Source organism: Pan troglodytes, chromosome X (genome assembly GCF_028858775.2).
Source record: "Pan troglodytes isolate AG18354 chromosome X, NHGRI_mPanTro3-v2.0_pri, whole genome shotgun sequence".
Taxonomy (NCBI): domain Eukaryota; kingdom Metazoa; phylum Chordata; class Mammalia; order Primates; family Hominidae; genus Pan; species Pan troglodytes.
The window spans coordinates 78470394-78498150 of NC_072421.2; the positions used below are offsets into that span (position 1 = coordinate 78470394).

Sequence of the window (27757 nt, forward strand, 5' to 3'; positions counted from 1 at the left end):
CCATGGTGGTTTCTGCAACTGTCAACCCATCATCTAGGTTTAAAGACCTGCATGCATTAAGTATTCGTCCTAATGCTTTTCCTCCCCTTGCACCCCACCCCCTGACAGGCCCCAATGTGTGATGTTCCACTCCTGTGTCCATGTGTTCTCATTGTTCAACTCCCACTTATGAATGAGAACATGCAGTGTTTGGTTTTCTGTTCCTGTTTTAGTTTGCTAAGAATGATGGCTTTTAGCATCATCCTTGTCCCTGAAAAGGACATACACTCATTCTTTTTCATGGCTGCATAGTATTCCATAGTGAATATGTGGAACATTTTCTTTATCCAGTCTATCATTGATGGACATTTGGGTTGATTCCAAGTCTTTGCTATTGTAAATAGTGGTGGAATAAACATACTTGTGCATGTGTCTTTATGGTAGAATGATTTATAATCCTTTGGGTATATACTCAGTAATGGGATTGCTGGGTCAAATGGTATTTCTGGTTCTAGATCCTTGAAGAATAGCCACACTGTCTTCCACAATGGTTGAACTAATTAGCACTCCCACCAACAGTGTAAAAGCATTCCTATTTCTCCACAGCCTCACCAGCATCTATTCTTTCCTGACTTTTTAATAATCACCATTGTAACTGGTGTAAGATGGTATCTCATTGTGGTTTTGATTTGCATTTCTCTAATGACCAGTGACGATGAGCCTTTTTTCATATGTTTCTTGGCTGCCTAAATGTCTTCTTTTGAGAAGTGTCTGTTCATATCCTTCACCCACTTTTTGATGGGTTTTTTTTTTCTTGTAAATTTGTTTAAGTTCCTTGAAGATTCTGGATATTAGACCATTGTCAGATGGGTAGCTTGCAAAAATTTTCTCCCATTCTATAGGTTGTCTGTTCACTCTGATGATAGTTTCTTTTGCTGTGCAGAAGCTCTTTGGTTTAATTAGATCCCATTTGTCAATTTTGGCTTTTGTTGCCATTGCTTTTGTTGTTTCAGTAATGAAGTCTTTGCCCATGCCTATGTCCTGAAGGGTATTGCCTAGGTTTTCTTCTAGGGTTTTTATGGTTTGGAGTTTTACATTTAAGTCTTTAACCCATCTTGAGTTAATTTTTGTATAAGGTGTAAGGAAGGGGTCTGGATTCTGTTTTCTGCATATGGCTAGCCAATTTTCCCAGCACAATTTACTGAATAGGGAATCCTTTCCCCATTGCTTGTTTTTGTCAGGTTTGTGGAAGATCAGATGGTTGTAGATGTGTGGTGTTATTTCTGAGGTCTCTGTTCTGTTCCATTGGTCTGTATATCTGTTTTGGTACCAGTACCATGCTCTTTTGGTTACTGTAGACTTGTAGTATAGTTTGAAGTCACGTAGCAGGATGCCTCCAGCTTTGTTCTTTTTGCTTAGGATTGTCTTGGCTTTACAGGCTCTTTTTTGGTTCCATATGAAATTTAAAGTAGTTGTTTTTAATTCTGTGAAGAAAGTCAATGGTACGTTGATGGGAATAGCATTGAATCTATAAATTACTTTGCGCAATATGGCTATTTTCATTATATTGATTCTTCTTATCCATGAGCATGGAATGCTTTTCCATTTGTTTGTGTCCTACTTTATCTCATCGAGCAGTGGTTTGTAGTTCTCCTTGAAGTGTTCCTTCGCATCCCTTGTAAGTTGTATTCCTAGGTATTTTATTCTCTTTGTAGCAGTTGTGAATGGGGGTTTGCTCATGATTTGGCTCTCTGCTTGTCTATTGTTGGTGTATAGAAGTGCTTGTGATTGTTACACGTTGATTTTATATCCTGAGACTGTGCTGAAGTCAATTATAAGCTTAAGGAGTTTGTGGATTGAGATGATGGGGTTTTCTAAGTACACAATCATGTCATCTGCAAACAGAGACAATTTGAATTCCTCTCTTCTTATTTGAATACTCTTTGTTTCTTTCTCTTGCCTTATTGCCCTGGCCAGAACTATGTTGAATAGGAGTGGTGAGAGAGGGCATCCTTGTCTTGTGCCGGTTTTCAAAGGGAATGTTTCCAGCTTTTGCCCATTCGGTATGATAGTGGCTTTGGATTTGTCATAAATAGCTCTTATTATTTTTAGATACATTCCATCAATACCTAGTTTATTGAGAGTTTTTAGCATGAAGGGATGTTGAATTTCATCAAAGGCCTTTTCTGCATCTATTGAGATGATCCTGGTTTTTGTCATTGGTTCTGTTTATGTGATGGGTTATGTTTATTGATTTGTATATGTTGAACCAGCCTTGCATCCCAGAGATGAAGCCGACTTGATTGTAGTGATTAAACTTTTTTTAAAAAAAAAAAAAAGAAAAAAGAAAAAGAAAGAAGAAAAAAAAAAGAACAAAGAATAAAAAAAATAAAATAAAATAAAATAAAATAAAACTTTTTGATGTGCTGCTGGATTCGGTTTGCCAGTATTTTATTGAGGATTTTTGCATCAATCATCAGGGATATTGGCCTGAGATGTTCTCTTATTGTTGTGTCTCTGCCAGGTTTTGGTATCAGCTGGCCTCATAAAATGAGTTAGGGAGGAGACCCTCTTTTTCTATTGTTTGGAATAGTTTCAGAAGGAATGGTACCAGCTCCTCTTTGTACCTCTGGTAGAATTCAGCTGTGAGTCTGTCTTGTCCTGGGTTTTCTTGGTTGGTAGACTATTAATTATTGCCCCAATTTCAGAACTTGTTATCGGTCTATTCAGGGATTCAACTTATTTCTGGTTTAGTCTTGGGAGGGTGTATGTATCCAGGAATTTGCCCATTTCTTCTAGATTTTCTAGTTTATTTGCGTAGAGGTTTTGTAGTATTCTCTGACGGTAGTTTGTATTTCTGTGATATCCCCTTTTTCATTTTTTATTATATCTATTTGATTCTTCTCTTTTTTCTTCCTTATTTGTCTAGCTAGTAGTCCATCTATTTTGTTAATCTTTTCAAAAAAACCAGCCCCTGGATTCATTGATTTTTTGAAGGGTTTTTTGTGTCTCTATCTCCTTCAGTTCTGCTCTCATCTTAGTTATTTCTTGTCTCCTGCTAGCTTTTGAATTTGTTTGCTTTTGCTTCTCTAGTTCTTTTAATTGTGCTGTTAGGGTGTCAATTTTAGATCTTTCCTACTTTCTGTTGTGGACGTTTAGTGCTATAAATTTCCCTCTTAACACTGCTTTAGCTTTGTCCCAGAGATTCTGGTACGTTGTCTCTTTGTACTCGTTGGTTTCAAAGAACTTACTTATTTCTGTGTTAATTTTGTTATTTACCTAGTAATCATTCAGAGGCAAATTGTTCAATTTCCATGTAGTTGTGCGGTTTTGAGTGAGTTTCTTAATCCCGAGTTCTAATTTGCTTGCACTGTAGTCTGAGAGACAGTTTGTTATGATTTCAGTTCTTTTCTGTTTGCTGAGGAGTGTTTTTCTTCCAATTATGTGGCCAATTTTAGAATACGTGCTATGTGGCACTGAGAAGAATGTATATTCTGTTGATTTGGGGTGGAGAGTTCTGTAGATGTCTATTAGGTCTGCTTTGTCCAGAGCTGAGTTCAAGTCCTGAATATCCTTGTTAATTTTCTGTCTTGTTGATCTGTCTAATAATGACAGTGTGGTGTTAAAGCCTCCCACTATTATTGTGTGGGAGTCTCAGTCTCTGTAGGTCTCTAATAACTTGCTTTATGAATTTGGGTGCTCCTGTATTGGGTGCATATTTATTTAGGATAGTTAGCTTTTCTTGTTGCATTGATCCCTTTACCATTATGTAATGCCCTTCATCTTTTTTGATCTTTGTTGGTTTAAAGTCTGTTTGAGAGAGTAGGATTGCAACCCCTGCTTTTTTTGCTTTCCATTTGCTTGGTAAATATTCCTCCATCCTTTTATTTTGATCCCATGTGTGTCTTTTCATGTAAGATGCGTCTACTGAATACAGCACACTGATGGATCTTGACTCTTTATCCAATTTGCCAGTCTGTGTCTTTTAATTGAGGCATTTAGCCATTTACATTTAAGGTTAATATTGTTATGTGTGAATTTGATGCTGTCATCATGATGTTAGCTGGTTATTTTGCGCATTAATTGATGCAGTTTCTTCATAGTGTCATTGGTCATTATAATTTGCCCTGTTTTTGCAGTGGCTGTTACTGGTTTTTCCTTTCCATGTTTAGTGCTTCCTTCAGGAGTTGTTGTAAGGCAGGCCTGGAGGTGATAAAATCCCTCAGCATTTGCTTGCCTGGGAAGAATTTTATTTCCCCTTTGCTTATGAAGCTTAATTTTGCTGGATATGAAATTCTGGGTTGAAAATTCTTTTCTTTAAGGATGTTGAATTTTGCCCCCACCCCCTTCTGGATGTAGGGTTTCTGCAGAGAGATCTGCTTTTAGTCTGATGGGCTTCCCTTTGTAGGTAACCTGACCTTTCTTTCTGGCTGCCCTTAACGTTTTCTCCTTTGTTTCAATCTTGGAGAATCTGATGATTATGTGTCTTGGGGTTGTTCTTCTCGAGGAGTATCTTATTGGTGTTCTCTGTATTTCCTGAATTTGTATGTTGGCCTGTCTTGCTAGGTTGGGGAAGTTCTCTGGGATAATATCCTGAAGTGTGTTTCCCAACTTGGTTCCATTCTCCCCGTCACTTTCTGGGACCCCAATCAATTGTAGGTTTGGTCTTTTCACATAGTTCTGTATTTCTTGGAGGCTTTGTTTGCACTTTTCATTCCTTTTTCTCTAATCTTATCTTCATGCCTTATTTCAGTAAGTTGATCTTCAGTCTCTGATAGCCTTTCTTCCACTTGATCGATTCAACTATTGATACTTGTGTATGCTTCATGAAGTTCTCGTGCTGTGTTTTTCAGCTCCATCAGGTCATTTATGTTCCTCTCTAAAGTAGTTATAGTAGTTAATAGTTCCCGTATCCTTTTATCAAAGTTCTTAGCTTCCTTGTATTGGGTTAGAACATGCTCCTGTAGCTCAGAGGAGTTTGTTATTATCCACCTTCTGAAGCTTACTCTGTCAATTCACCAGTTTCATTCTTCATCCAGTTTGTGCCCTTGCTGGAGAGGAGTATGATAATTTGGAGGAGAAGAGCCATTCTGGTTTTCGGAATTTTCAGTATTTTTGTGCTGGTTTTTCTTCATCTTTGTGGATTTATCTACTTTTGATCTTTAAGGCTGATGACCTTTGGATGGGGTTTTGGTGGGGGGTCCTTGATGTTGATGTTGATGTTGTTGCTTTCTGTTTGTTAGTTTGTCTTCTAACAGTCAGGCCCCTCTTCTGCAGGTCTGCTGGAGTTTGCTGGAGGTCCACTCCAGACCCTGTTTGCCTGGGTATCACCAGCAGAGGCTGCAGAACAGCAAAGATCACTGCCTGTTTCTTCCTCTGGAAGATTCCTCCCAGAGGGGCACCCACCGGATGCCAGCTGGAGCTCTCCTGTATGAGGTATCTGTCAGCTCTTGCTGGGAGGTGTCTCCCACTTAGGAGGCATGGGGGTCAGGGAACCACTTGAGGAGGCAATCTGTCCCTTATCAGAGCTGGTGCGCTGTGCTGGGAGAATCCTCTTGTCAGGATCAGCTGCTCTCTTAAGAGCCAGCTGGCGGGCATGATAAAATCCACTGAAGCTGCGCCCACAGCCACCCCTTCCCACAGGTGCTCTGTCCCAGGGAGATGGGGGTTTTGTTTGTAAGCCTCTGACTGGGGGTGTTACCTTTTCTTCAGAGATGACCTGTCCAGTGAGGAGGAATCTAGAGAAGCAGTCTGGCCACAGCCGCTTTGCTACACCCAGCCCAGACCTCCCAGCCTCCTTAGCACTGTCAGGGAAAAACTGCCTACTAAAGCCTAAGTAATGGCTGACACAGACCCTACCCCCCCACCCCACCCCCAACCCCGCCACCAACCTTGATCATCCCAGACTTCAGACTGCTGTGCTGGGAGTGAGAATTTCAAGCCAGTGGTTCTTAGCTTGCTGGGTTCTGGGAAAGTAGGACCCACTGAGCGAGACCACTTGGCTCCCTAGCTTCAGCCCCATTTCCAGGGGAGTAAGTGTTTCTGTGTCACTGGGGTTCCAGGCGCCACTAGTGTACAAAAAAACAAAAAAAAAACAAAAAAAACAAAAAAAAAAACTCCTGCAGCTAGCTTGGTGTCTGCCCAAACAGCCGCCCAGTTTTTTGCTTGAAACCTAGGGCCCTGGTGGTTAGGCCCACAGGGGAATCTCCTGATCTGCAGATTGCAAAAACTGTGAAAAAAGCATAGTATCTGGGCTGGGTAGCACAGTTCCTCATGGCTTCCCTCGGGTGGGGAGAGGGAGGTCCCTGGCTCATTGCACTTCCTGGGTGAAGCGATGCCCCACCCTGTTTCTGCTTGCCCTCCGTGAGTTGGACCCACTGCCTAACCAGTCCCAATGAGATGAAATGGGTACCTCAGTTGGAAATGCAGAAACACTCGCCTTCTGCGTTGGTCTTACTGGGAGCTGCAGACCGAAGCTTTTCCTATTTGGCCATCTTGACCCCTTGACCATCTTAAAGTTGCAGAAAAAGCATCTGACAAAACGCAACACTCCTTCATGATAAACACACACACACATACACACACACACACACACACACACACACTGAATAAACTAGGAATAAAAGGGAGCTACTTCAACTTGACAAAAGGCATCTATAAAATACCCCACAGCTAACATAATACTTCATGGGGTAAAGACTGAGCTTATTCTTAACTGATCTTAGGGATTAAGCTCAAAAAGGATGTCTCTTTTCATCACTTCTGTTCAACATTTTATGGCAGGTTCCAGCAAGGGCAATTAGGCAAGAAAAATGAAATAAAAGACATCCTGTTTAGAAAGGGAAGATAAAAACTCTATTTATAGATGCCATGATTTTTTATGTAGAACATCCTAAATGATCCATTAAAATCTATTATAACGAATAAATGAGTTATGTAAATCTTCAGGATAAAAAAAATCAATGTACAAAATCAGTTGTATTTTTGTATACTTTCAATGAACACTCTGAAACTAAAATTAAGAAAGCAATTCCATTCACAGTAGCACCAAACAGAATCAAATAGTTGAGAATAAATTTAACCAAGGCCATTCAAGGCGTCTACACTAAAAACCACAAAAACATGTTAAAAGCAGTTAAAGAAGACCTAAACAAATGCAAAGGGAGCCTATGTTTATGTATCAGAAGACTCACTATTGTTAATACTGCAATACTTTCACAGGCATTGCATTAATTTACAGACATATTAATGATACAATGTGTGTAAAAATTCCAGGTGGTTTTTCCCCCCCAGAAACTGGCAAACTGATCCTAAAACTATTTTGGAAATGAAAAGTACCAGAATAGTCAAAAGAGACTTGAAAAAGAACAAAGTTGGAGGACTCACTTCTTGATATCAAAACTTACTACAATGTTTTAGTATTTAAGACAGTGAAGTATTGGCATAAGGATAGACATAGATCAATAGAAAATAATTGGGGGTATAGAAGTACACCTTCGCATTTCTAGTAAATTGACTTTTGACAAGAATGTCAAAAGAATTTAATGGGGGAAGGAATAAGGAATAGTCTCTTCAACAAATGGTGCTAAAACAACTGGATATCCACATGAAAAAGTATGAATTTGGAGCTCTACTTCACACCATATACAAAATGAACTCAAACTGGATCAAAGACATAAACGTAAGAGCTAAAACTATGAAACCATTAGAAGAAAGCATAGACATACATCTTCATAATCTCGGAATTGAAAATGGTTTCTTAAATATGATGCCAAAAGCTCAAGTTAAAAAAAATGTGTATATATATATATATATATATATATATATATATATATTGGACTTCATCAAAATAAAATACTTTTGTGCCTCAAAAGGCACTATCAAGAAAATGGAAAGAAAATCTACATAATGGGAAAATTATTTGCTAATTATGTATCTGACATAAGGAGCTTGAATATGTAAAAATCTCTTAGAAATTAAAAATAAAAAGGTAAATAACCCAACTAGAAAATAGACAAAAAAAATTGAATAATTACATGAAAAGATCCTCAGCCTCTTTAGCCAAAAGAGAAATATACATCAAAATTACTTCATACACAGTATAATGACTGTTATCAAATAGATAACGAATGTTGACACAGATGTGGCAAAATTGGAACCTTCATATGCTACCGATAGGAATGTAATTTGGAACCTTCATATACTGCTTTGGAACATTATTTGGCAGTTCCTCAATTATGTAAACAGAGTTACCCAACAATTCCACTTCTGGATATATACTGAGGAGAATTAAAAACACATATCCATCTCAAAAATTGTACATGAATTTTCATAATAGCAAGAAAGTGGAGACAACTTAAATGTCCATCGACTGATGAATAGGTAAACAAAATATAGCATATCCGCACAATAAAATATTATTCCAGAATTTAAAGAGAAGAAGTACTGATACATAGTATAAACATGAATGAACTTTGAAAATACTATACTAAGTAAAAGAATTCATTCACAAAACACCACATATGACATGTCCAGATTAGAATAATTATTAAGATAGAAAGTAGATTATTGGTTGCCTAGGACTGAAAGGCTTGGGATAAAATGAGGGTGATTGCCAATTGATGTGGGTTTTGGGGGGGAAGTGATGAAATGTTCTAAAATTGACTGTGGTAAGACATAGAGAAACTGGAGCAAGATGGTGGGATAGGACTCTTCAGCAGTCATCTCCCTGCAGAAACAACAATTTGAACAATTCTCCATACATGAAAATACCTTCACAAAATCTAAGAGAACCAGATGAGAGATCACAGTAGTTGGTTATAGCATCATAAAAAAAAGACGCATTGGAGAGGGTAGAAAGAACAGTGTGACATTACCTGCATTACCTCTCCCACAACTTCATGCAACACAGAGTGGGGACACATACCATCCTTTTTGGGAAAAGAGAGAAACTTTGCCTTAGATCCCAATACCGGGCCTGCCACAGTAGAACCCAGCACTGGGCACACCCCATGGTACCTGACTCCAGACTGGTGCCTCAGACTGAGGCTACAAACCTGCCTTGTTGCCAGAGGAAAACACTTAACCCCTGCAAAATGAACTCAACTTTTAGCCTGCATCACTGATGGCCAACTACAACTGTAAAAAGAGACAAAAAATATTATATAATGATAAAATGGTCGATTTAGCAAGAGGATATAACTATTGTAAATATATATGCACTCAGCATTGAAGCATCTGCACACATGTGCAAATATTAATCAATCTGAAGGGAGAGATAGACTGCAATATAATAATATTATGGGGCTGCAACTCATCACTTTCAACAGTGGAAAGATCATCCAGACAGAAAGTCAACAAAGAAACATCAGATTTAAACTGTACTCTAGAACAAATGTACCTAACAGACATTTATATAATATTCCATGCAACAGCTGTAGAATACACATTCTTCTCAACTGCACATGGAACACTCTGGGAAAAAATATATATTTTAGTCCACAAAACAAGTCTTAACAAATTTAAGAAAATTGAAATCATATCATGTATTTGTTTTATTTTTTTGAGACAGGATCTCACTCTGTTGCCAAGGTTGGAGTGCAGTATTGTGATTATGTCTTACTGCACATTCCACCTCCTAGGCTTAAGTGATCCTCCCACCTCTGCTGGGACTAGAGGTGTATACCACCATGCCTGCCTAACTTTTTAATTTTTTTTTTTTTTGTGGAGACAAGATCTCACTATGTTTTCCTGGCTGATCTTGACCTCCTAAGCTCAATCAGCCCTCCCACCTCAGCCTCCCAAAGTGCTGGCATTACGGGCATGAGCTACACTCCCTGGCCTCAAATATCTTTTTGACAAAAATAGTATAAAACTAGATTCAATAACAGAAGGAACTGCAGAAAATACATAAATACATGTATATTAAAAAACATGCTCCTGAATAACCAATGGATCAATAAAGAAGTTTAAAGGGAAATTAAAATTATTTTTCAGATATTACCTGCATTACCCCTTAAGGTCATTATTCCATGAAAATGGAAACACAATGTACTAAAACCTAAGAGATACAGCAAAAGCAATTCTAAGAAGGAAGTTAATAGCAATACACACCTATATCAAAAAAGAAGAAGAATCTCCAATAAACAACCTAATGTTGCATCACAGGGAATAAGAAAAACAAGAACAAACTAAACCTAAAATTAGTAGGAAAAAAGAAATAATAAAGATTGAAGCAGAGATAAATAAAACAGAATCTGTAAAAACAATATGAAAGATCAATAAAATGAAGAGTTGGTTTTTTTGAAAAGATAGACAAAATCAACAAACCTTTAACCATACTAAGAAAAAAAGAGAGGAGGCTCAAATAGATAAAATAAGAGATGAACAAAGAGATATTAAAGCTCATATCACAGAAATACAAAGGGTCGTAAGAGACTAGTATGAACAATAACATGCCAACATTTGATAACTTAGAATAAATGAATAATTTATTCGACACATATCCTACCAAGACTGAATTATGAAAAATAGAAAACCTAAACAGAGCAATAATAAGTAAGAAGATTGAATCAGTAATGAAAAATCTCTCATTAAAGAAAAGCACAGGGCTGATGGCTTCACTGTTGAATTCTACCAAAGATTTAAAGAACTAGTACCAATACTTTTCAAACTCTTCCAAAAAATTGAAGAGGAGGAAATACTTCCAAACTCATTCTATGAAGCCAGCCTTACCATAATATCAAAACCAGACAAAAAAGGAAAACTGTAGGCCAGTATCATTCATGAACATAGATGTAGAAATTTTCAAAAAAATATGAGCAAACTGAATTCAGTAACATATTACAAAGATCATTCATCATGATCAAATGAGATTTCATCCCAGGGATGCAGGGTGGGGTCAACATATGCAAATCAATATACATAATATATCATAGTAACAGAATAAAGTATAAAAATGTTATGATCATTTCAATACATGCAAAAAAAATTTGAAAAAAATCCAACATCTTTTCATGATAAAAACTCTCAACAAATTAGGCATAGAAAATATGTATCTTAGCCAGGCATGGTGGCTCACACCTGTAATTCCAGCACTTTGGGTGGCTGAGGCAGGCAGATCACTTGAGGTCAGGAGTTCTAGACCAACCTGGCCAACATGGTGAAACCCCGTCTGTACTAAAAATACAAAAAATAGCTGGGTGTGATGGTGCACACCTGTAATCCCAACTACTTGGGAGTCTGAGACAGGAGAATTGCTTGCACCCAGGAGGTGGAGTTTGTAGTGAGCCAAGATCGTGCCACTGCACTCCAGCCTGGATGACAGAGTGAGACCCTGTCTCAATGAAAAAAATAAAATAAAAAAGAAAATATATATCTTAACAAAATAGATGCCACCTATGACAAATCTACTGCTAACCTCATATTCCACAGGGAAAAACTGAAAGCTTTTTTCTCTGATATCTAGAACAAGACAAGAATACCTACCTTTGCCACTTCAATTTAACATAGTCCTAAGTCCTATCCAGGTCAATTATGAAAGAGAAAGAAATAAGACAGTGAACTATCTGAAAAAGAAATAAAACAATCTCATTTATAATAGCCACAAATAAAAATCCGTAGGAATAAAGTTATCCGAGGAGGTAAAAGATCTCTATGCTGAAAACTATAACACACTGATAAAAGTAATTGAGGAGAGGAGAAAAAAACGGCTGATGGGAGACAGGGCTAACATGCAGCTCCTGCTTAGATGGACAGAACAGCATCTGGACACTCACACTGTGAACTTTTGCTCTAAGAACTACTGCAGAAGCATAACAAAAAACAAAAACAAAAAAATTCACGGACCCTTTGAAAGAAGTGGCTTTCCGCTGTGAATGTTGCAAGACAGACAAAACCCCTGAAGACAAAAACATACTCTCTTGGGAGCGCTATGGCCCTGCCCATCACCTGAGAAACCCAAGTATTCATTCAGGCCAGTGTAGGACAAGATTATATTCCTCTTCTACTCCTGCAGCTAATACTCCCTTGAAAGCACCACCTCCTGGCTAAAAGCCAAACAACTCAAGCCATTACAACAACTCGTAACAGAAGAAACCTGCTCCAAAGAAGGATAAAACAACTAATTCCACCACCTGCAACACCCTGGGTAGACAGAGTGTTGCACATGACAACTTCACTGCTAACATAACCAGCATTTGAGAAAACCAGACACTAAACAAAACTACAACCAAGGACTCCCACAGAATTGACTTAACTCCACTGCCACGTTCACTGGAACAAGTGCTGGTATCCATGGCTAGGAGACCTAAAGATGGATCACATCACAGGTCTCTTTGCAAACATTCCCCAGCAACAGTCTGGAGACTGGTAGCCCCACTAGGTGGCTAGACCCAGAAGAGCAATAACACTCATGGCAGTCTGGCTCTCAGGAAGTTCTATCCATAAAGGAATGGGGAGAGTACCACATAGAGGGATCACCTCATGGGACAAAAGAATCTGAACAGCAGCCCTTGAGTTCCAGATATTTCCACTGAAACAGTCTGCCCAAATGAGAAGGAACCAGAAAAGTAATTCTGGTAATATGACCAAACAAGGTTCTATAACACCCCCAAAAGATCACATTAGCTCTCCTGCAGTGGATTCAAACCAAGAAGAAATCTCTGAATTGCCAGATAAAGAATTCAGAAGATTGATTATCAGGATACTCAAGGAGGCACCAGAGAAGGATGAAAACCAATTTAATGAAATTTTAAAAATAACAAAGAATATGGATGAAAAAGTCTCCAGAGAAATAGATCTCATAAAGAAAAGACAATCACAACTTCTGGAAATAAAAGACACACTGAGAAAAATGTGAAATACACTGAAAAGTTTCAACAATAGAATCAAACAAGTAGAAAAAAAGAACTTCAGAGCTCAAAGACAAGGTTTTTAAATTAACCAAATCCAACAAAACAGAACAAAAAAAGAAGACTAAAAAAATAAGCAAAGCCTCCAAGACATTTGGTATTATGTTAAATGACCAAACATAAGAATAACTGGTGTTCTTGAAGAAGAGAATAAATCTAAAAGTTAGGAAAACATATTTGAGGGAATAATTGAGGAAAACGTCCCTAGTGTTGCTAGAAATCTAGACATCCAAATACAAGAAGCTCAAAGAACACCCAGGAAATTCATTGCAAAAAGTTCATCACCTATGCACATAGTCATCATATTATCTAAAGTCAAGGTGAAGGAAAGAATCTTAAGAGCTGTGATGCAATAGCATCAGGTAACTTATGAAGGAAAACTTCTCAGATTAAGAGCAGATTTCTCAGCAGAAACTCTTTAAGCCAGAAAAGTTTGGGGTCCTATCTTTAGCCTCCTTAAAATAATGATCAGCCTCAAGTTTTGTATCCATCAAAACTAAGCTTCATAAATGAAGGAGAGATGAAGTCTTTTTCAGACAAACAAATGCTGAGAGAATTGGCCATTACCAAGCCAGTACTAAAAGAAATGCTAAAAGGAATCCTAAATCTTGAAAAAAACCTCAAAATCCATCAAAATAGAACCCCCTTAAAGCATAAATCTCACAGAACATATAAAACAATAACACAGTGGGAAAAAAAAACAAGATATTCAGGCAACAACTAGCATGATGAATAAAACAGTATCTTATATCTGAATACTAACATTGAATGTAAATTATCTAAATGCTTCACTTAAAAGATACAGAATGGCAGAATGAATAAAAATTCACCAATCAAGTGTCTGCTATCTTTAAGAGACTTGCCTGACACATAAGGACTCACATAAACCTAAGGTAAATGAGTGGAAAAAGATATTCCATGCAAATGAAGAAAATTGAGAAGGAATAGCTGTTCTTATATTAGAAAAAACAGAGTTTAAAGCAACAACAGTTAAAAAAGGCAATGAGGGACACTATATCATGATAAAAGGATCAGTACAACAGGAAAATATCACAATCCTGAATATATATGCACCTAACATGGGAGCTCCCAAATTTATATAACAATTACTAGTAGACAAATTAATGAGATAGACAGCAACACAAAAATAGTGGAGGACTTTAATATTCCACTGAAAGCACTAGACAGATCATCAAGACAGAAAGTGAACAAAGAAACAATGGACTTAAACTATACCCTAGAACAAATGAGCTTAACAGATATTTACAAAACATTCTACCAAAGAACTGAAAAGTATACACTCTTTACAACAGCACATGAAACTTTCTCCAAGATAGACCATATGATAGGCCACTGAGACTCAGTACATTGTTAAAAATCTAAATTATTTGTTTTATTTTATTTTATTTCATTTTATTTTATTTCTTTTTATTGAGACAAAATCTCCCTCTGTTGCCCAGGCTGAAGTGCAGTGGCACAATCTCAGCTCACCACAACCTCCACTTCCTGAGTTCAAGCAATTCTCCTGGCTTAACCTCCTGAGTAGCTGGGATTACAGGTGTGTGCCACCACACCCAGCTAATTTTTGTATTTTTAGTAGAGATGGGGTTTCACCATGTTGGCCAGGCTGGTCTCAAATTCGTGACCTCAGGTGATCCACCTGCTTCAACCTCCCAAAATGCTGGGATTACAGGTGTGAGCCACCACGCCTAGCCAGAAAATTGAAATTATATTAAGTATCTTCTTAGACCATGGTGGAATGAAATGGAAAATTAACTCCAAAAGGAACCCTCAAAACTATACAAATACGTGGAAATTAAATAATCTGCTCCTAAATAATCCTTGGGTCAACTATGTTATCAAAATGGAAATTAAAAAATTATTTGAACTGAATGATAATAGTGACAAAACCTGTTAAAACCTCTGGGATACAGCAAAAGTGATGATAAGAGAAATGCTCATAGCATTAAGTGCCTACATCAAAAAGTCTGAAAGGGTACAAACAGACAGTCTAAGCTAACACCTCAAAGAACTGGAGAAACAAGAACAAACCAAAGCCAAACCTAGCAGAAGAAAAAAAAATAATAAAGATAAGAACAGAACTAAATTAAATTGAAATATAATTATACAAAAGATTAAAAAAGCTGGTTTTTTGAAATGATAAGCAAAATTGATAGACAATTAGTGAGATTAACCAAGAAAAGAAGCGAGAAGGTCTAAATAACCTTAATTAGGAACGAATGGGAGATATTACAACTGATACCACAGAAATATGAAATATTGTTCAAGACTACTATGAACACCTTTATATGCACAAACTTGAAAACCTAGAGGAGATGGATACATTCTTGAAAATATACAACCCTCCTAAATAAAGCCAGGAAGAAATAGAAACTCTGAACAGACCAATAACAATTCACGACATTGAAACAGTAATAAAAATTGCCAACAAAAAAAGTCCAGGACCAGATGGATTCACAGCTGAATTCTATCAGACATTCAAATAAGAATTACTACCAATCCTACAGAAACTATTTCAAAAGATAGAGGAAATCCTACTTAAAACATTCTATGAAGCCAGTCATTACCCTAATACAAAAACCAGGAAAGGACATAACAAAAAGGAAAACTACAGAACAAATATCCCTGATGAACAGAGATGCAAAAATTCTCAACAAAATATTAGCTAACCGAATTCAATGCATATCAAAGAGATAATACACCATGATCAAGTGGGTTTTATGCCAGGGATGCACAGTGAGTGTAACATATGCAAGTCAATACATATGACACACCACATAAATAGAAGTAAAAACAAAAATCATGATCATCTCAATAGATGCAGAAAAAAGCATTTAACAAAATCCAGCATTCGTTTATGATTAAAACTCTCAGCAAAAATGGTATAGAGGGGACATACCTTAAGGTAATAAAAGTGATCTATGGAAAACACACAGCCAATATTATACTGAAGAGATAAAAGTTGAAAACATTCCCCTGAGACCTGGAATAAGACAAGGATGAGCTCCCTCTCCCTCTCCCTCTCCCTCTCCCTCTCCTCACGGTCTCCCTCTCCCTCTCTTTCCACCGTCTCCCACTGATGCTGAGCCAAAGCTGGACTGTACTGCTGCCATCTCGGCTCACTGCAGCCTCCCTGCCTGATTCTCCTGCCTCAGCCTGCCGAGTGCCTGTGATTGCAGGCACGCGCCGCCACGCCTGACTGGTTTTCGTATTTTTTTGGTGGAGACGGGGTTTCGCTGTGTTGGCCGGGCTGGTCTCCAGCTCCTAACTGTGAGTGATCCGCCAGCCTTGGCCTCCCGAGGTGCCGGGATTGCAGACGGAGTCTGGTTCACTCAGTGCTCAATGGTGCCCAGGCTGGAGTGCAGTGGCGTGATCTCGGCTCGCTACAACCTCCACCTCCCAGCCGCCTGCCTTGGCCTCCCAAAGTGCCGAGATTGCAGCCTCTGCCCGGCCGCCACCCCATCTGGGAAGTGAGGAGCGTCTCTGCCTGGCCGCCCATTGTCTGGGACGTGAGGAGCCCCTCTGCCTGGCTACCCAGTCTGGAAAGTGAGGAGCGTCTCTGCCCGGCCGCCATCCCATCTAGGAAGTGAGGAGCGCCTCTCCCCAGCCGCCATCCCATCTAGGAAGTGAGGATCGTCTCTGCCCAGCCGCCCATCATCTGAGATGTGGGGAGCGCCTCTGCCCCGCTGCCCCATCTGGGATGTGAGGAGTGCCTCTACCCGGCCACGACCCCGTCTGGGAGGTGAGGAGCATCTCTGCCCAGCCGCTCCGTCTGAGAAGTGAGGAGACCCTCCGCCTGGCAACCGCCCCATATAAGAAGTGAGGAGCCCCTCTGCCCGGCAGCCACCCCGTCTGGGAAGTGAGGAGCGTCTCTGCCCGGCAGCCACCCCATCCGGGAGGGAGGTGGGCGTCAGCCCCCACCAGGCCAGCCGCCCCATCCGGGAGGGAGGTGGGGGTGTGAGCCCCCCACCCGGCCAGCTGCCCCGTCCAGGAGGGAGGTGGGGGGGTCAGCCCCCCGCCCGGCCAGCCGCCCCGTCCGGGAGGGAGGTGGGGGGGTCAGCCCCCCGCCCGGCCAGCCGCCCCGTCTGGGAGGTGAGGGGTGCCTCTGCCCGGCCGCCCCTACTGGGAATTGAGGAGCCCCTCTGCCCAGCCACCACCCCGTCTGGGAAGTGTACCCAGCAGCTCATTGAGAACGGGCCATGATGACAATGGCGGTTTTGTGGAATAGAAAGTGGGGAAAGGCGGGGAAAGGATTGAGAAATCGGATGGTTGCCATGTCTGTGTAGAAAGAGGTAGACACGGGAGACTTTTCATTTTGTTCTGTACTAAGAAAAATTCTTCTGCCTTGTGATCCTGTTGATCGGTGACCTTACCCCCAACCCTGTGCTCTCTGAAACATGTGCTGTGTCCACTCAGGGTTAAATGGATTAAGGGTGGTGCAAGATGTGCTTTGTTAAACAGATGCTTGAAGGCAGCATGCTCGTTAAGAGTCATCACCACTCCCTAATCTCAAGTACCCAGGGACACAAAGACTGCGGAAGGCCGCAGGGTCCTCTGCACAGGAAAACCAGAGACCTTTGTTCACTTGTTTATCTGCTGACCCTCCTTCCACTATTGTCCTATGACCCTGCCAAATCCCCCTCTGTGAGAAACACCCAAGAATGATCAATAAAAATAAATAAATAAATAAATAAATAAAGACAAGGATGCCCACTTACATCACTTCTATTCAACATAGTACTAGAATTCCTAGCCAGAGCAATCTGAAAAGAGAAAGAAATAAAAGGCATCCAAATTGGTAATGAGGACATCAACCTGTCACTGTTTGCCAATGATATGATCATATAAATAGAAAACCCTAAAGACTCATCCAAAAAGTTCTTAGATCTGATAAATGAATTCAGCAAAGTTTCAGGATACAAAATCAATGTACACAAATCAGTAGCATTGCTATATACTAATAGTGACCAAGCTGAGTATCAAATCAAGAACTCAAACCCTTTTATAACAGCTGTTAAAAAAATTAAAACTTAGGAACATACCTACCAAAGAGGTGAAAGATCTCTATAAGGAAAACTACAAAAGAATGCTGAAAGAAATCATAGATGACAGAAACAAATGGAAACACATCCCATGCTCATGGATGGGTAGAATCGATATTGTTAAAACGACCATACTGCCAAAAGAAATCTATAAATTCAATGCAATCCCCATCAAAATACCATCATAATTCTTCATAGTACCAGAAAAAACAATCCTAAAATTTATATGGAACCAGAAAAGAGCCCACATAGCCAAAGCAAGACTAAGCAAAAAGAACAAATCTGAAGACATCACATTAACCAAGTTCAAACTACGTTATGAGGCTATAGTTACCTTGTAATGTAGTATGATAGTGGTATAAAAACTGGCATGCAGACCAATAGAACAGTGAATCCGAAAATAAAGCCAAATATTTACAGCCAACTGATCTTTGACAAAGCAAACAAAACATAAAGTGGGGAAAAGATATCCTATTCAACAAATGGTGCTGGGATAATTGGCAAGCCACATGGAGAAGAATGAAACTGTAGGCTCATCTCTCACCTTATACAAAAAACAAATCAAGATGGATCAAAGACTTAAATCTAAGACCTCAAATCATAAAAATTCTAGAAGATAACATTGTAAAAATAATGCTAGTCATCGGCCTAGGCAAAGAGTTCATGACCAAAAACCCAAAAGCAAATGCAACAAAAACAAAAATAAATAGATAGGACCTAATTAAACTAAAGAGCTTCTGCACAGCAAAAGAAATAATTAGCAGAATAAACAGACAACCCACAGAGTGGGAGAAAATATTTGCAAACTATGCATCTGACAAAGGACTAATACCCAGAATCTACAAGGAACTCAAACAAGTCAGTAAAGAAAAAAAAAAAAACCCTAATTAATTCCATAAAAAAGTTGGCTAAGGACATGAATAGACAATTATCAAAAGAAGATATACAAGTGGCCAAAAAACATATAAAAAATGCTCAACATTACTAATTATCTGGGAAATGCAAATCCAAACCACAATGCAATACCACCGTACTTGTGCAAGAATGACTATAAGTAAAAAATAAAAAAAAAATTAGATATTGGTGTGGATATGGTGGAAAGGAAACTGCTTGTGAGAATGTAAACTAGTACAACCACTATGGAAAACAGTATGGAAATTCCTTAAAGAACTAAAAGTAGAACTACCATTTGATCCAGCAATCTCACTACTGGGTATCTACCCAGAGAAAAATAAGTCATTATATGAAAAAGACACTTGCACACAAATGTTTAAAGCAGTACAATTTGCAATTGCAAAAATATAAAACCAGCCTAAATGCCCATCAACCAATGAGTGGATAAAGTAATGTGATATGCAAGATTTTATATATATATATATGTGTGTGTGTGTGTGTGTGTGTATCTATATATCTATACCTATATAGATATATAGAGTCTCATTCTGTCATATATATCTATATAGATATAGATATATAAAGATATAGATATATAGATAGAGAGAGTCTCACTCTGTCACCCAGGCTGGAGTGCAGTTGTGTGATCTTGACTCCCTGAAACCTCCACTTCCTTATTTCAAGTGATTCTTGTGCCTCAGCCACTCAAGTTGCTAGGATTACAGGTGCATGCCACCATGCCCAGCTAATGTTTGTATTTTTTAGTAGAGACAGGGTTTCCCCATGTTGCCCAGGGTGGTCTCTAACTCCTGACTTCAAGCAATCCACCTGCCTTGGCCTCCCAAAGTGCTGGGATTGCAAGCATGAGCTACTGTGCTTGGCCTAAATGTGTTATACCATGGAATACTACTCAGCCATACAAAGGAATAAAATGATGACATTCACAGCAACCTGATGGAATTGGAGATCATTATTCTAAGTGAAGTAACTTATGAATGGAAAAATAAACATCATATCTTCTCACTTCTATGTGGGAGCTAAGCTATGAGGATGCAAAGACATAAGAATGACATAATGGACTCTGGAGACTTGGGGGGAAGGGTTGGAGGGAGTGAGGAATAAAATACTACACATTGGGTGCAATGTACACTACTCAGGTGATGGGTGCACCAAAATATCAGAAACCTCACCTAAATAACTTATCCATGTAACTAAATACCACCTGTTCCTCAAAACTAGTGAAATAATAATAATAAATTTTGAAAAGTAATCAAAGAAGACACAAATAAATGGAAAGCTATCCTGTGTTCATAAACTAGAAGAATTAATACTGTTAAAATGTCCATACTACACAAAGTAATATCTAGATTTAATGCAATTTCTATCAAGACAATTATGACATTCTTCACAGAAATAAATTTGTGCATTTAGAGCAAACAAATTTTTCACAAAGGTGCCAGAAACACAAAATGGGGAAAGGGGGCTTTTTAATGTATAGTGACATAAAAACCAGATATCCACCTGCAAAATTAGATTCTTATCTCTCACCATATACAGAAAGCATCTCAAGATGGATTAAACACTTAAATGTAAGACCCAAAACTACTAACTGAAACCATGAAACTTCTAGAATTTAACATTGAGAAAAAGCTCCATGACAGTGGTCTGGAGAATGATTTTTTAGATAAAATCTCAAAAGCACAGATAGCAAAAACAAAAACAGTCAAATGGAATTGCATCAAACTAAAAAGCTCCAGCACAGCAAAGGAAACAATCAACAGAGTGAAGAGACAACCTACAGAATAGGAGAAAATATTTGCAATCTATACATATAAGGGATTAATATTTAAAATATATAAGGAACTCAAACAGTAACAAGAAAACCTGATTAACAAATAGAAGGACTGAATAGACATTTCTCAACAGAAGACATACAAATGTCCAACAAGTATATGAAAAAATACTCAAGAAAACTAATCATCAGTAAAATGCAAATCAAAACCACAATGAGATGTCACCTCACTCCCATTAGAATGGCTATGCCACATTTTGGCTGTTTGCGCCTTCTGAAATTCGTATTGAAATTTCACACTAATTTTAACAGTATTAAGAGGGTGGGAAATCTGACTATGGTGTTTGGGTGGAGCATTAGTGGGTTTATAAGTGGAGAAAGTGATACCTGAGCTAGCATGGTTAGCCCTCTTGTCATATGATTTCCTGCACCATCAGGGACTCTGCAGAGTTCCCCCTGGCAAGAATGTTCTCACCAGATGCAGCCTGTCAATCTTGGACTTCCCAGCCTCCAGAATCATGAGCTAAATAAACCTTTATTTTTTATAAATTTCTTTTCTCAAATATTTAGTTATAGCAACATCAAGCAAATGAAGACAAGCTATTGTCAAAAAGACAAAAGATAACAAGTGTTGGCAAGCATGTAAGGAAAAAGAAACTCTTGCACACTGTTAGTGGAAATATAAATTAGTACAACCATTATGGAAAATTTTATGGAGGTTCCTAAAAATGTTAAAAATAGAGCTACTATATGATGTTACTACTGGTTATATATCAAAACAAAATGAAATCAGTATGTACAAAAGGTATTTTCACTCCCATGTTTATTGCAGCATTATTTACAGTAGCCAAGATATGGAATCAACCCAACTGTCCATCAACAGATAAATGAATAAGGAAAATATGGTATATACACAGTGGAATACTATTCATTCATTGAAAAGAAGGAAATCCTGCCATTTGCATCAACATGGATGAACCTGGAGGATATTAAGTGAAACAAGCCAGGCACAGGAAGACAAATACCACATGCTTTCACTCATATATGTGGTGAGTAGAATGGTGGTTCCTAGAGGCTGGAGTGATTAAGCGGGAGAGGGGATGGGAGGATATTGGTCAAAGAATACATAATTACAATTAGGGGGAATAAGTTTAAGAGATCTATTTATAGCATGATTGCTATAGTTAATGAAGATCTACTGTATTCTTAAAAAATGCAAAGAGTGAGTGTTAAGTGTTCTCACCACAAAAATGCTATGTGAGGTAACAGATGTATATGGACTTCAAAATATCATGTCATAGATGATAAATATGTAAAATTTTATGTCAATTAGATATATAATGAAAAATTAAAATAGATTGTGGTTATGATTGCATAACTCTGTGAATGTACTAAAATCTATCTAGTTGTGTATTTTAAATAAGTGAAGTAGGGGCCAGGTGCAGTGGCTCACACCTGTCATCCCAGCACTTTGGGAGGCTGAGGCAGGCAGATCACTTGAACTCAGGAGTTCAAGACCAGCCTGGGTAGCATGGTGAAACCCTGTCTCTACAAAAAATAAAAAAATTAAAAATTAAAAAAAAAATAACTGGGCTTGGTGGTGAATGCCTGTGGTCCCAGCTACTTGGGAGGCTGAGTTAGGAGGGTTGCTTTAGCACAGGAAGTTGAGGCTGCAGTGAGACCAGATCATGCCACCGTACTCCAGACTGGGTGACAAAGTGAGACCCTGTCTAAAAAACAAAAATAAAGTCCGGGCGCTGTGGCTCACGCCTGTAATCCCAGCACTTTGGGAGGCCGAGGCGGGCAGATCACGAGGTCAGGAGATCGAGACCATCCTGGCTAACACCGTGAAACCCTGTCTCTACTAAAAATACAAAAAATTAGCCGGGCGTGGTGGTGGGCGCCTGTATTCCCAGCTATTCGGGAGGCTGACGCTGGAAAATGGCGTGAACCCAGGAGGCGGAGCTTGCAGTGAGCCGAGATCGTGCCACTGGACTCCGGCCTGGGCGACCGAGCGAGACTCCATCTCAAAAATAAATAAATAAATAAATAAATAAGTAAATAAAATAAAAAATAAAAAAGTTAAGTATATGATACTGAATTATATCTCAATAAAAATTCAAAAACTAGTAAATAGCTAAATATTTATATAAGGAATATATTTGCTGAAGTATATGAGCGGAAGTGATGGAAACAGAATATAGCAAAACCTTTGAAGGGGAGGATATTTTTACTAACTTTTTTTTTTTTTTTTTTTTGAGACGGAGTCTCACTCAGTCGCCCAGGCTGGAGTGCAGTGGCACAATCTCGGCTCACTGCAAGCTCTGCCTCCCAGGTTCACGCCATTCTCCTGTCTCAGCCTCCCGAGTAGCTGGGACTACAGGCGCCCACCACCACGCCCGGCTAATTTTTTTGCATTTTTAGTAGAGATGGGGTTTCACCGTGTTAGCCAGGATGGTCTCGATCTCCTGACCTCGTGATCTGCCCGTCTCGGCCTCCCAAAGTGCTGGGATTACAGGCGTGAGCCACCGCGCCCGGCCTAGCTTTTTTTTTAAATGGAGCCTCGCTCTGTCGCACAGCTGGAGTGCAGTGGCACAATCTCGGCTCCACCTCCCAGGTTCAAGTGATTCTCCTGCCTCATCCTCCTGAGCAGCTGGGATTACAGGAGCATGCCACCACGCCTGGGTACTTTTTGTATTTTTAGTAGAGACGGGGTTTCACCGTGTTCAGGCTAGTCTTGAACTCCTGACCTCAAGTAATCCACCTGCCTCGGCCTCCCAAAGTGCTGGGATTACAGGCGTGAGCCACTGCACTTGGCCTTTTACTAGCTTTAACACACTAAATAATGAGTAGCTTTGGAAACTAAACATACTCTCTTTAAAGTATTGGCAAAATTAAGTTTAATAATTAAAGGTGTTAATATTACCCTGTCATTTTTCATTCTCTAGAACCTATCTTCTTGTAGTTCTTTTCTAGTTTGTTCCAACAATATAAATATATGCGACCAGACATATGTGGTCACAATTGTAGAATATATGCTGCAAAGACGAATCATTACAACTCTCCTCTCTCCAAAGAAAACAGTTTCATTTTGGGGCATGTTTGTTAATTAGCCCTACTGAAAGGAGATTCTACTTCAGTCTTTTACTGCGGTAGTGACTTATAACAAAGTGTACTAAGAGACGGAGTCTCTCTCTGTCTCCCAGGCTGGAGTGCCCTGGCATGATCTTGGCTCACTGCAACCTCCACCTCCCGGGTTCAAGCGATTCTTCTGCCTCAGCCTCCTGAGTAGCGGGATTACAGGTGCCTGCCACCATGTCCGGCTAATTTTATATTTTTTAATAGAGATGGAGTTTCGCCATGTTGGCAAGGCTGGTGTTGAACTCTTGACCTTAGGTGATCCACTCACCTCGGCCTCCCAAAGTGCTAGGGATTATAAGCGTGAGCCACCGCTCTCTGCCTGAAGTTTTTTTTAAAAATAATATTTTAACTACTTTTTGTAGTATAACCCTTCTTTCTCTAGATTCACCATATTTAGTTACCCTCTAGCATTTACTACCTGTGGTTATATTTATTAAACCTAACAATAAATAAAGCAGAATCTTTTAAAACCAATAAACTGCTTTGTAGACATTGGCATTACTACTACCCTATCTAACAAATTAAAAGATTGAGGACACTCAAATGCCATATGGGCATAGAGTAGCACCAGTGTAGAGAGATTATCCATAGCTAGGTTATGTTCCTGAAATGGCTCTGCTTCCACCCAAAGCCTCCAGGATATTTCTACAGGCATAGTAAAACATAGGGAGCAAGGATGCAATCATGGCAAAAGTCTATGGAAAATTTGTATGCTTTGTGGTTTAGTTCACAAACTCATTCTCTTTTTTCAGCAGTTCCAAACTTTTATGCTTTTGAGATTATGGGACCCCCTTTTATTTATGTTTATGTTCTCATATTTATTCAATAAGTAAGACAGAGGCTTCAGTTCCATCAGGATCCTTCAGATAACTAAAGTAAACCTAAATATGAAGTGGACCTTTCCTCTCCCTGCCCTCTCTGGCAGAAGTAAGCCATAGTGACTTTCTTAAACATAATCCACCAACTGATCACCCTCCAGTGATATACACTGGGTTAATTTCACTCAGAGAGTGTTCTGTCCCCAAATGACTTTGCCATGTTTACCTTTTACTTAATTCCTTTTGTACACCAGAAGACTGGTGTACTAAGAGATTGTGTCTACCTAATTAACTTTACAATTATGAAAACCAGTCAGTTTCAAAGCTGGAATACTCAGTGAGGTATGCTCTCATGTTTACCTTCTCTAAATATGAAAGTTTTAGATAAATAGATTAAAGTAATGCTCTTTATGCCAATTGTCTTCATCTATAAGACAGTGGGATTGGAAGGATACTTAGTATTCTGGGTTTTTTACATGGGCCTGCACTCCTCCTTTATGCTCTCTTACGTGTCTTTCATTGCTACTTCGAAAGGTAATGACATATACATAATTTAAAGCTTGATTTTTGACATCATTTTCCTACAGGAGCATTGTACCCTGGAATGCCAGTTCCTTGATGAAGAGATTGGATTTTTTTGACTGAATTCTATATACTTCTCCAAGTACCTGGTATTTAGCGGCCTCTCAGCTATTACTAATACTTGTTTGGTCCTGGAGATGTTTAATAATTACCTGTTGCTTTTTCTTGAGGATAGCAGTCAAGTAGAATGAAGACTGCTGAGGTGAAAAACACACACAAAAGCCTAAATAGCCGAGAGTCCTCAGTTCACTGGAGGCTCCAGATATCTTCACAATTGTAAAGACAAAAACAAAAAATTTGAAAAATACCAAAAGGAAAAACAAGTGCAAACCAAAACAGGGAATGACAAAGGAAGCCATCTGAAGATGCCTTCATCATCTGAACATTTCTCAGTTGCTATTTTACTTTTTAAAAGTAGACTGTTATTTAAGAGTCAATTGCTTTTATCTGTGCCTCATCTCCCCTATTTATTATGTCTCCTCAAGGCATTGGACAATGTTAACCACATTCCTTTTAACTCCCCAGAACATTGAGTCTTATGCATCAAGTGAGAGCAATTTATAAGCCCTTCGTTATGTTTTCCCGGAAACTAGATGAAAGTGTTTTAAGTAAGGAGAAATCACTTAAAATGGTAAGCTTGTCTATTTCTCTGCATGGTTGAGGACCTCCAGCTGCTCTGGGCTGCTGTTTGTGTCCTGCCATTCCTGCAAAACTTCTGCCTGATATCTGCCTTCACCACCACCCTACCCAAAGCAACTCTGATTCTGGGAAGCTGAGCTCTCTTTTTTCAGGGCAATTTATCTCTCCCTGTGCCCTGGGAGAGGCCAGACAACAGTCCTGAGAGACGCTGCCAGCAAGTTGTTTATGCCAGGAGAGTGTTGCCCTACCTGTGGCCTCACTGCAGAGCCCTCTATGGAGAGGGGATGTATCTGATTCTGATGTTCTTTTACAAATCAAATTTCTGCATTTTAATTTTTGTACCTCTTCTCAGACACTGCATTGTATGATAGAATATTTATTTTATTATTTAAAATGGTGAATTAACTAGCACATTGCTTTTTCTATCTTAATAACGACTAGCTTAATTCTGTAAAATTATAATGTAAGTCTTGAGTGAAGTAGTCATTGCAGTATTTTATAATCCTAGTCATATACCAGAGCTTTCTCAAGGGGAAAAGTATTATAGTTATCTCTTCAATATTTGCTTGTGTGAAACAGTTATTAACACCGTTTATAGCTAACCCTGTCTGTAGTGACTGTTTTGAGAACCCTAAATCTCTAATTTAAAGGCCCAAGATTTTATCAGTTTGTATGGAACCTGTGTTTGCTCCTCAGTCCTGGTTTCCTAATAAACTTATGAAGATATTTGTGATGGATTTCTGAAGATTTCGAGTACATGTGAGGGGATTCAGTACAAATTACAGGGATTCAACACATTGACAACAGGAAAAATGTAATTAATTGTTAGGTGGGGAATGATGTAAAGTGAAGTAATCTGAATAAAAGCCTATATTATATTTGTTAGCTGACTTAGTTTATCTTTGTTGTCACTGAGGAAGCATAATTTTTTATCTTCAGTAATAGTGTAAGTTATTGTACAAAGCCTAAAAATTAGTATTCTCTTTGTAAACAAAAGAGTATCTGAGACAAGTCTCAATCATTTTAGAAGTTTATTTTGCCAAAATTAAGGACACGCCCATGACAAAGCCTCAGGAGGTCCTGAAAATATGGGCACAAGGTGGTTGAGCTACAACTGGTTTTATACATTTTAGGGAGACATAAAACATCAATACACATAACCTGTGCATTGGTTCTTTCTGAAAAGGCAGGACAACTAAAAGTGGGGGCTTCCAGGTCATAGACAGATTCAAAGATTTTCTGATTGGCAATTGGTTGAAAGAGTTATTACCTAAAGACCTGGAATAAATAGAAAGGAATCTGGGTTATAATAAGGGGTTGTGGAGACCAAGGTTTTATCATGTAGATTAAGCCCCCAGGTAGCAGGCTTCAGAGAAAATAGATAGTAAATGTTTCTTATTAGACTTAAAGAGGCTGTTCTATCAGTATTTTTTTTTTTTTGAGACTGAGTTTCGCTCTTATTGCCCAGGTGGGAGTGCAATGGCATGGTCTCAGCTCACTGCAGCCTGTGCCTCCCAGGTTGAAGCAATTCTCCTGCCTCAGCCTCCCAAGTAGCTGGGATTACAATAGGCACATGCCACCATGCCCAGCTAATTTTTGTATTTTTAGTAGTGACAGGGTTTCACCATGTTGGCCAGGCTGGTCTTGAACTCCTGACCTCAGGTGATCCACCCACCTTGGCCTCCCAAAGTGCTGGGATTACAGGCATGAGCCACTGCACTCAGCCTTGTTCTATCAGTTTAAAGTGTCTGTGTTGATGTGAATGCTGATCAGCTGTGAGGCATGTCTGACACTTCTCCCTCACTTTTCATTATGGCTGAAACTAGTTTTTCAGGTTAACTTTGGAATGTTCTTAACCAAGGAGTGGTTCTGTTCAGATGGTTGAGGGGCTTAGAATTTTATTTTTGGTTGATATTCTCCCCCTTCTGGCCAAGATTT

The 27757-nt window shown here is 39.0% G+C and overlaps 1 long non-coding RNA gene across 1 annotated transcript in view; it reads left to right on the plus strand.

Annotated features, from left to right (window-relative positions):
* The window catches only part of LOC107971029 (uncharacterized), a 40375-nt gene extending 13819 nt beyond the window's left edge, over positions 1-26556 (plus strand). Inside the window, exons 2-4 of the long non-coding RNA XR_001713962.3 lie at positions 5257-5415; positions 21472-21688; positions 25186-26556. This is a non-coding gene — a long non-coding RNA (uncharacterized LOC107971029). The remainder of the gene's footprint in view (positions 1-5256; positions 5416-21471; positions 21689-25185) is intronic.
* Positions 26557-27757: the final 1201 nt, after the last annotated feature.